Source organism: Babylonia areolata, chromosome 3 (genome assembly GCF_041734735.1).
Source record: "Babylonia areolata isolate BAREFJ2019XMU chromosome 3, ASM4173473v1, whole genome shotgun sequence".
NCBI lineage: Eukaryota > Metazoa > Mollusca > Gastropoda > Neogastropoda > Buccinidae > Babylonia > Babylonia areolata.
In genome coordinates this window covers 65,006,641-65,014,140 of record NC_134878.1, presented here as the reverse complement: position 1 = coordinate 65,014,140, position 7,500 = coordinate 65,006,641, and positions in this window count along the sequence as shown.

The following is a 7,500-nucleotide window of genomic DNA, read 5'->3' as shown; positions in this document are numbered from 1 at the left end:
ACACAGACAGACAGAGAAAGAGAGACAGACAGACAGAGACACAGACAGGCAGAGAAAGAGAGACAGACAGACAGGCAGAGAAAGAGAGACAGACAGACAGAGAAAGAGAGACAGACAGACAGAGACACAGACAGACAGGCAGAGAAAGAGAGACAGACAGACAGAGACACAGACAGACAGACAGAGAGACAAACAAGCTACAGACAAGGCATGGGGGAGAGAAACGAGACTTGTTTTCCTTCTCCATCTTTCCACCAGCTCCCAGTCCCCCCCCCCACCCCCCCCTGTAGTTTGCTTGCTGTCGCGGATAACCATGCCAGTTCCCAAAGTAAATGTTTCCTGCTCTCCTAAATAAATGAACTGTTGCTCTTGTGTACATTAGTCTGTTCTGAAATAGCAAAGCTTTGAGAATACCAAGGGGGAACATAATACCTTCAAACCAATGTTTGTCTCACTTTCAGCATTCCGTTGATTTTTTTGTTTTTTTTTTCTATATCACTCACTTGTTTGACCGAAATATAAAAATGAGAAGATTAGAAAAGAAAAAAAACCCACAAAAAACACTGTTTAAAAAAATGAAAGACCATAAAACAACCGAAAAGTTAAAAAATCACTAAACACATTCTTTTGTCATTGCGTCCGAATTGATGAAATGAAGTCATTTTCCTGTTTGTTATTTAGTTCACTGGTTGTTTGTATGATGAAATGAAGTCATTTTCCTGTTTGTTATTTAGTTCACTGGTTGTTTGTATGATGAAATGAAGTCATTTTCCTGTTTGTTATTTAGTTCACTGGTTGTTTGTATGATGAAATGAAGTCATTTTCCTGTTTGTTATTTAGTTCACTGGTTGTTTGTATGATGAAATGAAGTCATTTTCCTGTTTGTTATTTAGTTCACTGGTTGTTTGTATGATGAAATGAAGTCATTTTCCTGTTTGTTATTTAGTTCACTGGTTGTTTGTATGATGAAATGAAGTCATTTTCCTGTTTGTTATTTAGTTCACTGGTTGTTTGTATGATGAAATGAAGTCATTTTCCTGTTTGTTATTTAGTTCACTGGTTGTTTGTATGATGAAATGAAGTCATTTTCCTGTTTGTTATTTAGTTCACTGGTTGTTGTTGAATTCCTTTATTTCTTCCTTCTTTCTTTCCTGTTCATCCTTTCTTTCCTCTTTCTTTCTTGTTTATTTCTTCCTTCTTTCCCTGTTCATCATTCCCTATCTGCTTCCTTTCTGATCATGGTTCTTTTTTTGTTCTTTTTTTCTCTCCTCGTTCATCATTCTGTTCTTCTCTTTTTTTCTCTTTTTTTTTCGCTCGTTTCTTCATCCTTCATTTCTTCTTTGTCTTGTTCTTCCTTTCTCTCTTCTTTGTTTTCTGTATATTATTTCTTTCTAATTTATTCCTTTGTTTACTCTTGCGTTCGATTTTTTTTTTTTTTTTTTTTTTTAGCTTCTTATTCTGTATCTGACGCAGGGCTGTTTTCCCTCCAAACAACAGCTGAAAAACCTTTACTTTTCTTCACTGCATCAGTTCAAAGTTCAGACCAAGTGATAGGAAAAAAGAAAGAAAAAAAGTGAAAGCCATTAATCGGTTGATGATATGAATAAATAGATAGATAATATCACTTTGGGTGATATTAACAACAACTGATGCTACTGCTGATATTACATATGCAAAATTTTTATTCATACTTTTTTCTTTCCTTTTTTTTCTTTTTTTTTTCTAGTGCTGATGCTGTTGTTTTCCACACAAAGTTATTCTACCAGGATTTGTTGTTGTTGTTGGTTTTGTTTTTTTTTTTTTTTTTTTTTTTAGTATAGAATAACGGTAGCTATATCACCTGCAATTAATTAAGCGCAAAGTTAGTTGTTCAGTCATTAATTTAACGTCTAGTGAAAACGGCGTCACAATGTCAGCACTACTCACGTGTAAAAACACTTTCTACGTGGTTTTCAAACAGGAATCCAGCACAACCATATCCTCTCTTTGCTTTCTTTATTTCTTTTTCTTTTTTCTGAAATATTCCAGTGTTGTCAGTGGTTTTCGTGAAACACCTGTATAGGTGACGTCACTGCTGATCACTGTAAGCACCACAGTCTGTCGACGTAAAGTCACACGTCACAACAAGAGGTTCGCCGCTTGCACACGTCGTCAACATCAACAACAACAACATCAACAACAACAACAACATCACGTACAACGCGGTTCGGCTGTCTGCCATGTGGCGGGAGTCCGTTGTATTGCTGCCCACCGCACACACACACTGCGAGCTGGGGAGCCACACGTGCTGTCTCTCTGGGAATGATGATCACTGCCACTGCCTGATGTTCTGGCTACTGCACTGCACGTTCTGCTGGTTGTTGTTGGTTACTGCACGGTGTCTGGGGAAAAAGGGTTATCGCATTTTCGTTTTGAAAAGATGCCCCCGCGGATTTTTTTTTTTTTTTTTTTTTTTTTAGGAGAACGGGGGAATGTGGGGGGCCGGGAGGAGGGAGGGGGGCGGGGGGGGGGGGGGGGGAAGGGGGTAAATTGTCACACATTTTGACTCTGTTTTCCTTTCTTCCGTTTCTCATTTTCATTCTTCGTTTTTTTCTCGTTTGTTTCTCTTTTATTTTCCTTCCTTATGGATATCTATATAGCGACTATCCTCGGTCGGAGACCAAGCTCTAACGCTTTACAAACACGGAGTCATTTACACAACAGGCTGCCTACCTGGGTAGAGCCGACTGACGGCTGCCACTGGGCGCCCATCATTCGTTTCCTGTGTCATTCAGTTAGATTTCAGGCACGCACACCTACACACTCAGACAAACATGTAACATATAACATTTTACGTGTATGACCGTTTTGTTTATTTACCCCGTCATGTAGGCAGCCATACTCTGTTTTCGGGGGTGTGCATGCTGGGTGTGTTCCTGTTTCCATAACCCACCGAACGCTGACATGAATTACAGGATCTTTGACGTGCGTATTTGATCTTCTGCGTGCGTATGCACACGAGGGGGGTTCAGGCACTGGCAGGTCTGCACATATGTTGAACTGGGAGATCGGAAAAATCTCCACCCTTTATCCACCGGGCTCTGCTTTCCAAACCTATAGGTAACTTTCCTAACTTCCTTCCGATAATAACATTTTGATTCCAAGGAGAGTTTAAAAAAACAAAAAAACAACCTTCAATGACATATTTCCAAAGTCTACTTTTTTTTCTCTCATTTTTTCTTTTTTCTCCAAAATTGATCTGACAACCATTTGTCTTCCGAAACAACAGTGGCTCTTTTTGATTTGTTTAATTAAAATTGATAGGCTGCTTTGATATAGGATCTGAACTGTTAGCTCGTTATGTTCAACAGAGTATCCATTAGCTTTCGTTATAGGATCTTAACTGTTAGCTCGTTATGTTCAACAGAGTATCCATTAGCTTTCGTTATAGGATCTTAACTGTTAGCTCGTTATGTTCAACAGAGTATCCATTAGCTTTCGTTATAGGATCTGAACTGTTAGCTCGTTATGTTCAACAGAGTATTCATTAGCTTTCGTTATAGGATCTTAACTGTTAGCTCGTTATGTTCAACAGAGTATCCATTAGCTTTCGTTATAGGATCTTAACTGTTAGCTCGTTATGTTCAACAGAGTATCCATTAGCTTTCGTTATAGGATCTTAACTGTTAGCTCGTTATGTTCAACAGAGTATCCATTAGCTTTCGTTATAGGATCTTAACTGTTATCTCCTTATGTTCAACAGAGTATCCATTAGCTTTCGTTTCAAAAAGACAACAACGACAACAAAAAACAAACAAAAAACAATAACAAAAAAAAAAAACCCAACAGCTTAGTCGGAAGCTTTTATTTATAAACAGTCCCAGATTCCAAACAGTAACTTTCCATGATCTTAATGCTGAATCAGTTTTGTTTTAGTAACTTTCCATGATCTTAATGCTGAATCAGCCAAGGAGTCAGTGAGTATCCTCATGGGTTGGTTTCCTAAGGTGGGATGGGGTTGAAGGAAGTCCTGGTCGAAACCAACAATGTAGGCTCTATATATACACAGGGCTGCGGTGCATGCTGGGAGGTTGCGTGCCCAACGACGTAGCCTGGACGTTGGTCACTTGACGACTTAGCCGGGCTGGATGTTGGTCTCTTGACGACTTAGGCTGGACGTTGGTCTCTTGACGACTTAGCCGGGCTGGATGTTGGTCTCTTGACGACTTAGCCGGGCTGGACGTTGGTCACTTGACGACTTAGGCTGGATGTTGGTCTCTTGACGACTTAGCCGGGCTGGATGTTGGTCTCTTGACGACTTAGCCGGGCTGGATGTTGGTCTCTTGACGACTTAGGCTGGACGTTGGTCTCTTGACGACTTAGGCTGGATGTTGGTCTCTTGACGACTTAGGCTGGATGTTGGTCTCTTGACGACTTAGGCTGGATGTTGGTCTCTTGACGACTTAGCCGGGCTGGATGTTGGTCTCTTGACGACTTAGGCTGGACGTTGGTCTCTTGACGACTTAGCCGGGCTGGATGTTGGTCACTTGACGACTTAGGCTGGATGTTGGTCTCTTGACGACTTAGCCGGGCTGGATGTTGGTCTCTTGACGACTTAGGCTGGACGTTGGTCTCTTGACGACTTAGCCGGGCTGGATGTTGGTCTCTTGACGACTTAGCCGGGCTGGATGTTGGTCTCTTGACGACTTAGCCGGGCTGGATGTTGGTCTCTTGACGACTTAGGCTGGATGTTGGTCTCTTGACGACTTAGCCGGGCTGGATGTTGGTCACTTGACGACTTAGCCGGGCTGGATGTTGGTCTCTTGACGACTTAGCCGGGCTGGATGTTGGTCTCTTGACGACTTAGCCGGGCTGGATGTTGGTCTCTTGACGACTTAGCCGGGCTGGATGTTGGTCTCTTGACGACTTAGCCGGGCTGGATGTTGGTCTCTTGACGACTTAGCCGGGCTGGATGTTGGTCACTTGACGACTTAGCCGGGCTGGATGTTGGTCTCTTGACGACTTAGGCTGGATGTTGGTCTCTTGACGACTTAGCCGGGCTGGATGTTGGTCTCTTGACGACTTAGCCGGGCTGGATGTTGGTCTCTTGACGACTTAGCCGGGCTGGATGTTGGTCACTTGACCTACAGCACTGCGCGGGCGGCGATCCTCGCTCCTGGGCAGCCTATCGCGAAGTTTTCCCTTGTTATACACTGCGGAGACTCGGTGGAAGAGAGCCTCGGAGTATTGCAAATACCCATATGTGTAAGCCATTGCACAATAGTGCAGAAATTATAATCAGTTTTATGTCGTTACACTTTAAAATTTTTCAATTACATACATATATAATTATATGTAAATTTCTACTCATTTTGGTGCCGAGTTTTCGGCCGGCGGGGTTTCCCGCAGTCATCGATCGAATGTGGTATTTTTCTGTGAAGTGCATCTGGTTAGCCTCCGCGGCACCAAACTGATTTTCATGAAAGTGTACAAATTTCACAGCATCCTGGCAGGGTTTGATTTTCTGTCCGCCATACACAATTTTTGAAGTCCCGGCATTGTAATCCCATCTCAAAAACGTCGTACTTGCTTGGCCCGGATGTTTATCATTGTGGCTTACGCAATCTGATCACAACTATTTTTGGGCTTCTTCCGTTATTTAAAAAAAAAATTAAAAAAAAAAAAAAAAAAAAGTATCAAAATGTACGCTCGATCTGTTAGCTCCATTTTCAATATTCGACGTTGACCACGAAAACTGACTTGGAAAAGATCATCTTATTCTATTGAAAAGACGCGCACCGTCTTGCGTCTTGTATCACTAAAAACGTGACACCATGAATATGCCTTCGAATCTTGTATTAATCTGAGAACACTTTTTTTTTTTCACCCACTCGATCTTTCAAATCAACCCTCATATCGAGCTTGAACAGGCAGTGGTTTCTTTGATGTTGTTTTTCGACGATTAGATCTATTTCAATAACGTTTACAACCCTCAGTCGTTGAAACTTTGCATCGGTATTGTCGCGTTGCCCTGTGTCATCATAGATTCATTTTCCTGAAGCTCTCTTACACTTTGGCACACTTTTATAACTTTTCTATGTCACAAATCCATCAGGAATCATTCTGGTTTTCTTTAAGTTGCAGACGACAATTTCAACAATGTATTACTGCATGCATTGGTCAGTCAATCACCGACACTGTTAAAATGTGTGTGGTCATTATTGTTTATACGCAGTCACACTATAGTCACAATCAGCTCTTCATATATTATTTTATCTCTTGCACTCATCAAATAAAGTATATGGATCGCCATGCATACTAAGAATTTGGCCTGTCCCTGCTTGTCCAAAATATAACATCAGGTGTGAATATGAAATTTCAATAGGCCACACTGACCTTTGATGAATAAACCTGATGAATAAGAATAACAGTAATAATAGTTTAAACAAAAACTGTTGAAACAATTTATTTATGAAGAAAAGTAATGATATGAAAAAAAGTATAATTAATGTGTATAAAAATTCTCTGTGTGTGTGTGTGTGTGAGCGCATGTGCATGTGTGTGTGTGTGTGTGTGTGTGTGTGTAGAATGAAATAGAATAATTCATCTTTGTTTTGGAACCTTAAGGTTTATAAGACTTGAAGCATGCATGCAAACAAAAATGTGTGTGTGTGTGTGTGTGTGTGTGTGTGTGTGTGTTTGCAAGAATTGTGTTGTACGTGATGTGTAGCAGCCTATAAAAATACCACACCTCTTTCTTCTTTCTTTCTCCTCTAACAAATTGTTTTAACAGACACAATTAAGAGACTGGTTTAGACAAACCTTCAGGGTTTTTGTTATGTTTTGTTTTAATTCATAGAATTAATTAATTCTTTGGATCAGCTTCATGGAATCTTTCGTTGCATTCATCAATCTGTCAGAAAATACTACCATGCATACAAAGCATGTTTTGATCTCTCGATCTGCTCTTAGTTCTGATCAGTTTCATGTGTGTTTTAATTCATACTGCATTATGTCTTTTATGAAACCTAAATATTTAAATATAACCCAATTTAGTAAAATTCATTCTTTTGGAAAAAAAAACAACCACCACCAATAACTGAAGAAAAAAAAGTGTTTACAGGTGGCTATAGTCATTTCCATGGTTGGGATGGTCCCAGAATTGTGAACTGGACTATTTTTCCCCTCACCTGTGAATTTTTTAGTTCCATGTTGTTTGTACACAAATTCAGGTCACATAGCAGAATCTTTAGTCTTGTAGATATATAGGACTGTTTCAGAGAGATATATATAAAGGTTAAATGTCCCATAGCCATAGGGGCTGTGACTTCATTTCACTATGACCACATATATATAAGGCTCAGCATAAGAAGGCGGAGCCCAATCCTCTCCTTCCGCTGTTTTTCTCCTCCCCAACTGAAGTGAGGTACCCATTCAAACCTGGGTGGAGTGAGAAAAAATGGAGTAAAGTGTCTTTCCCGAGGACACAACACTTGATGTCGAAAGGCAGCCTGTAACTAT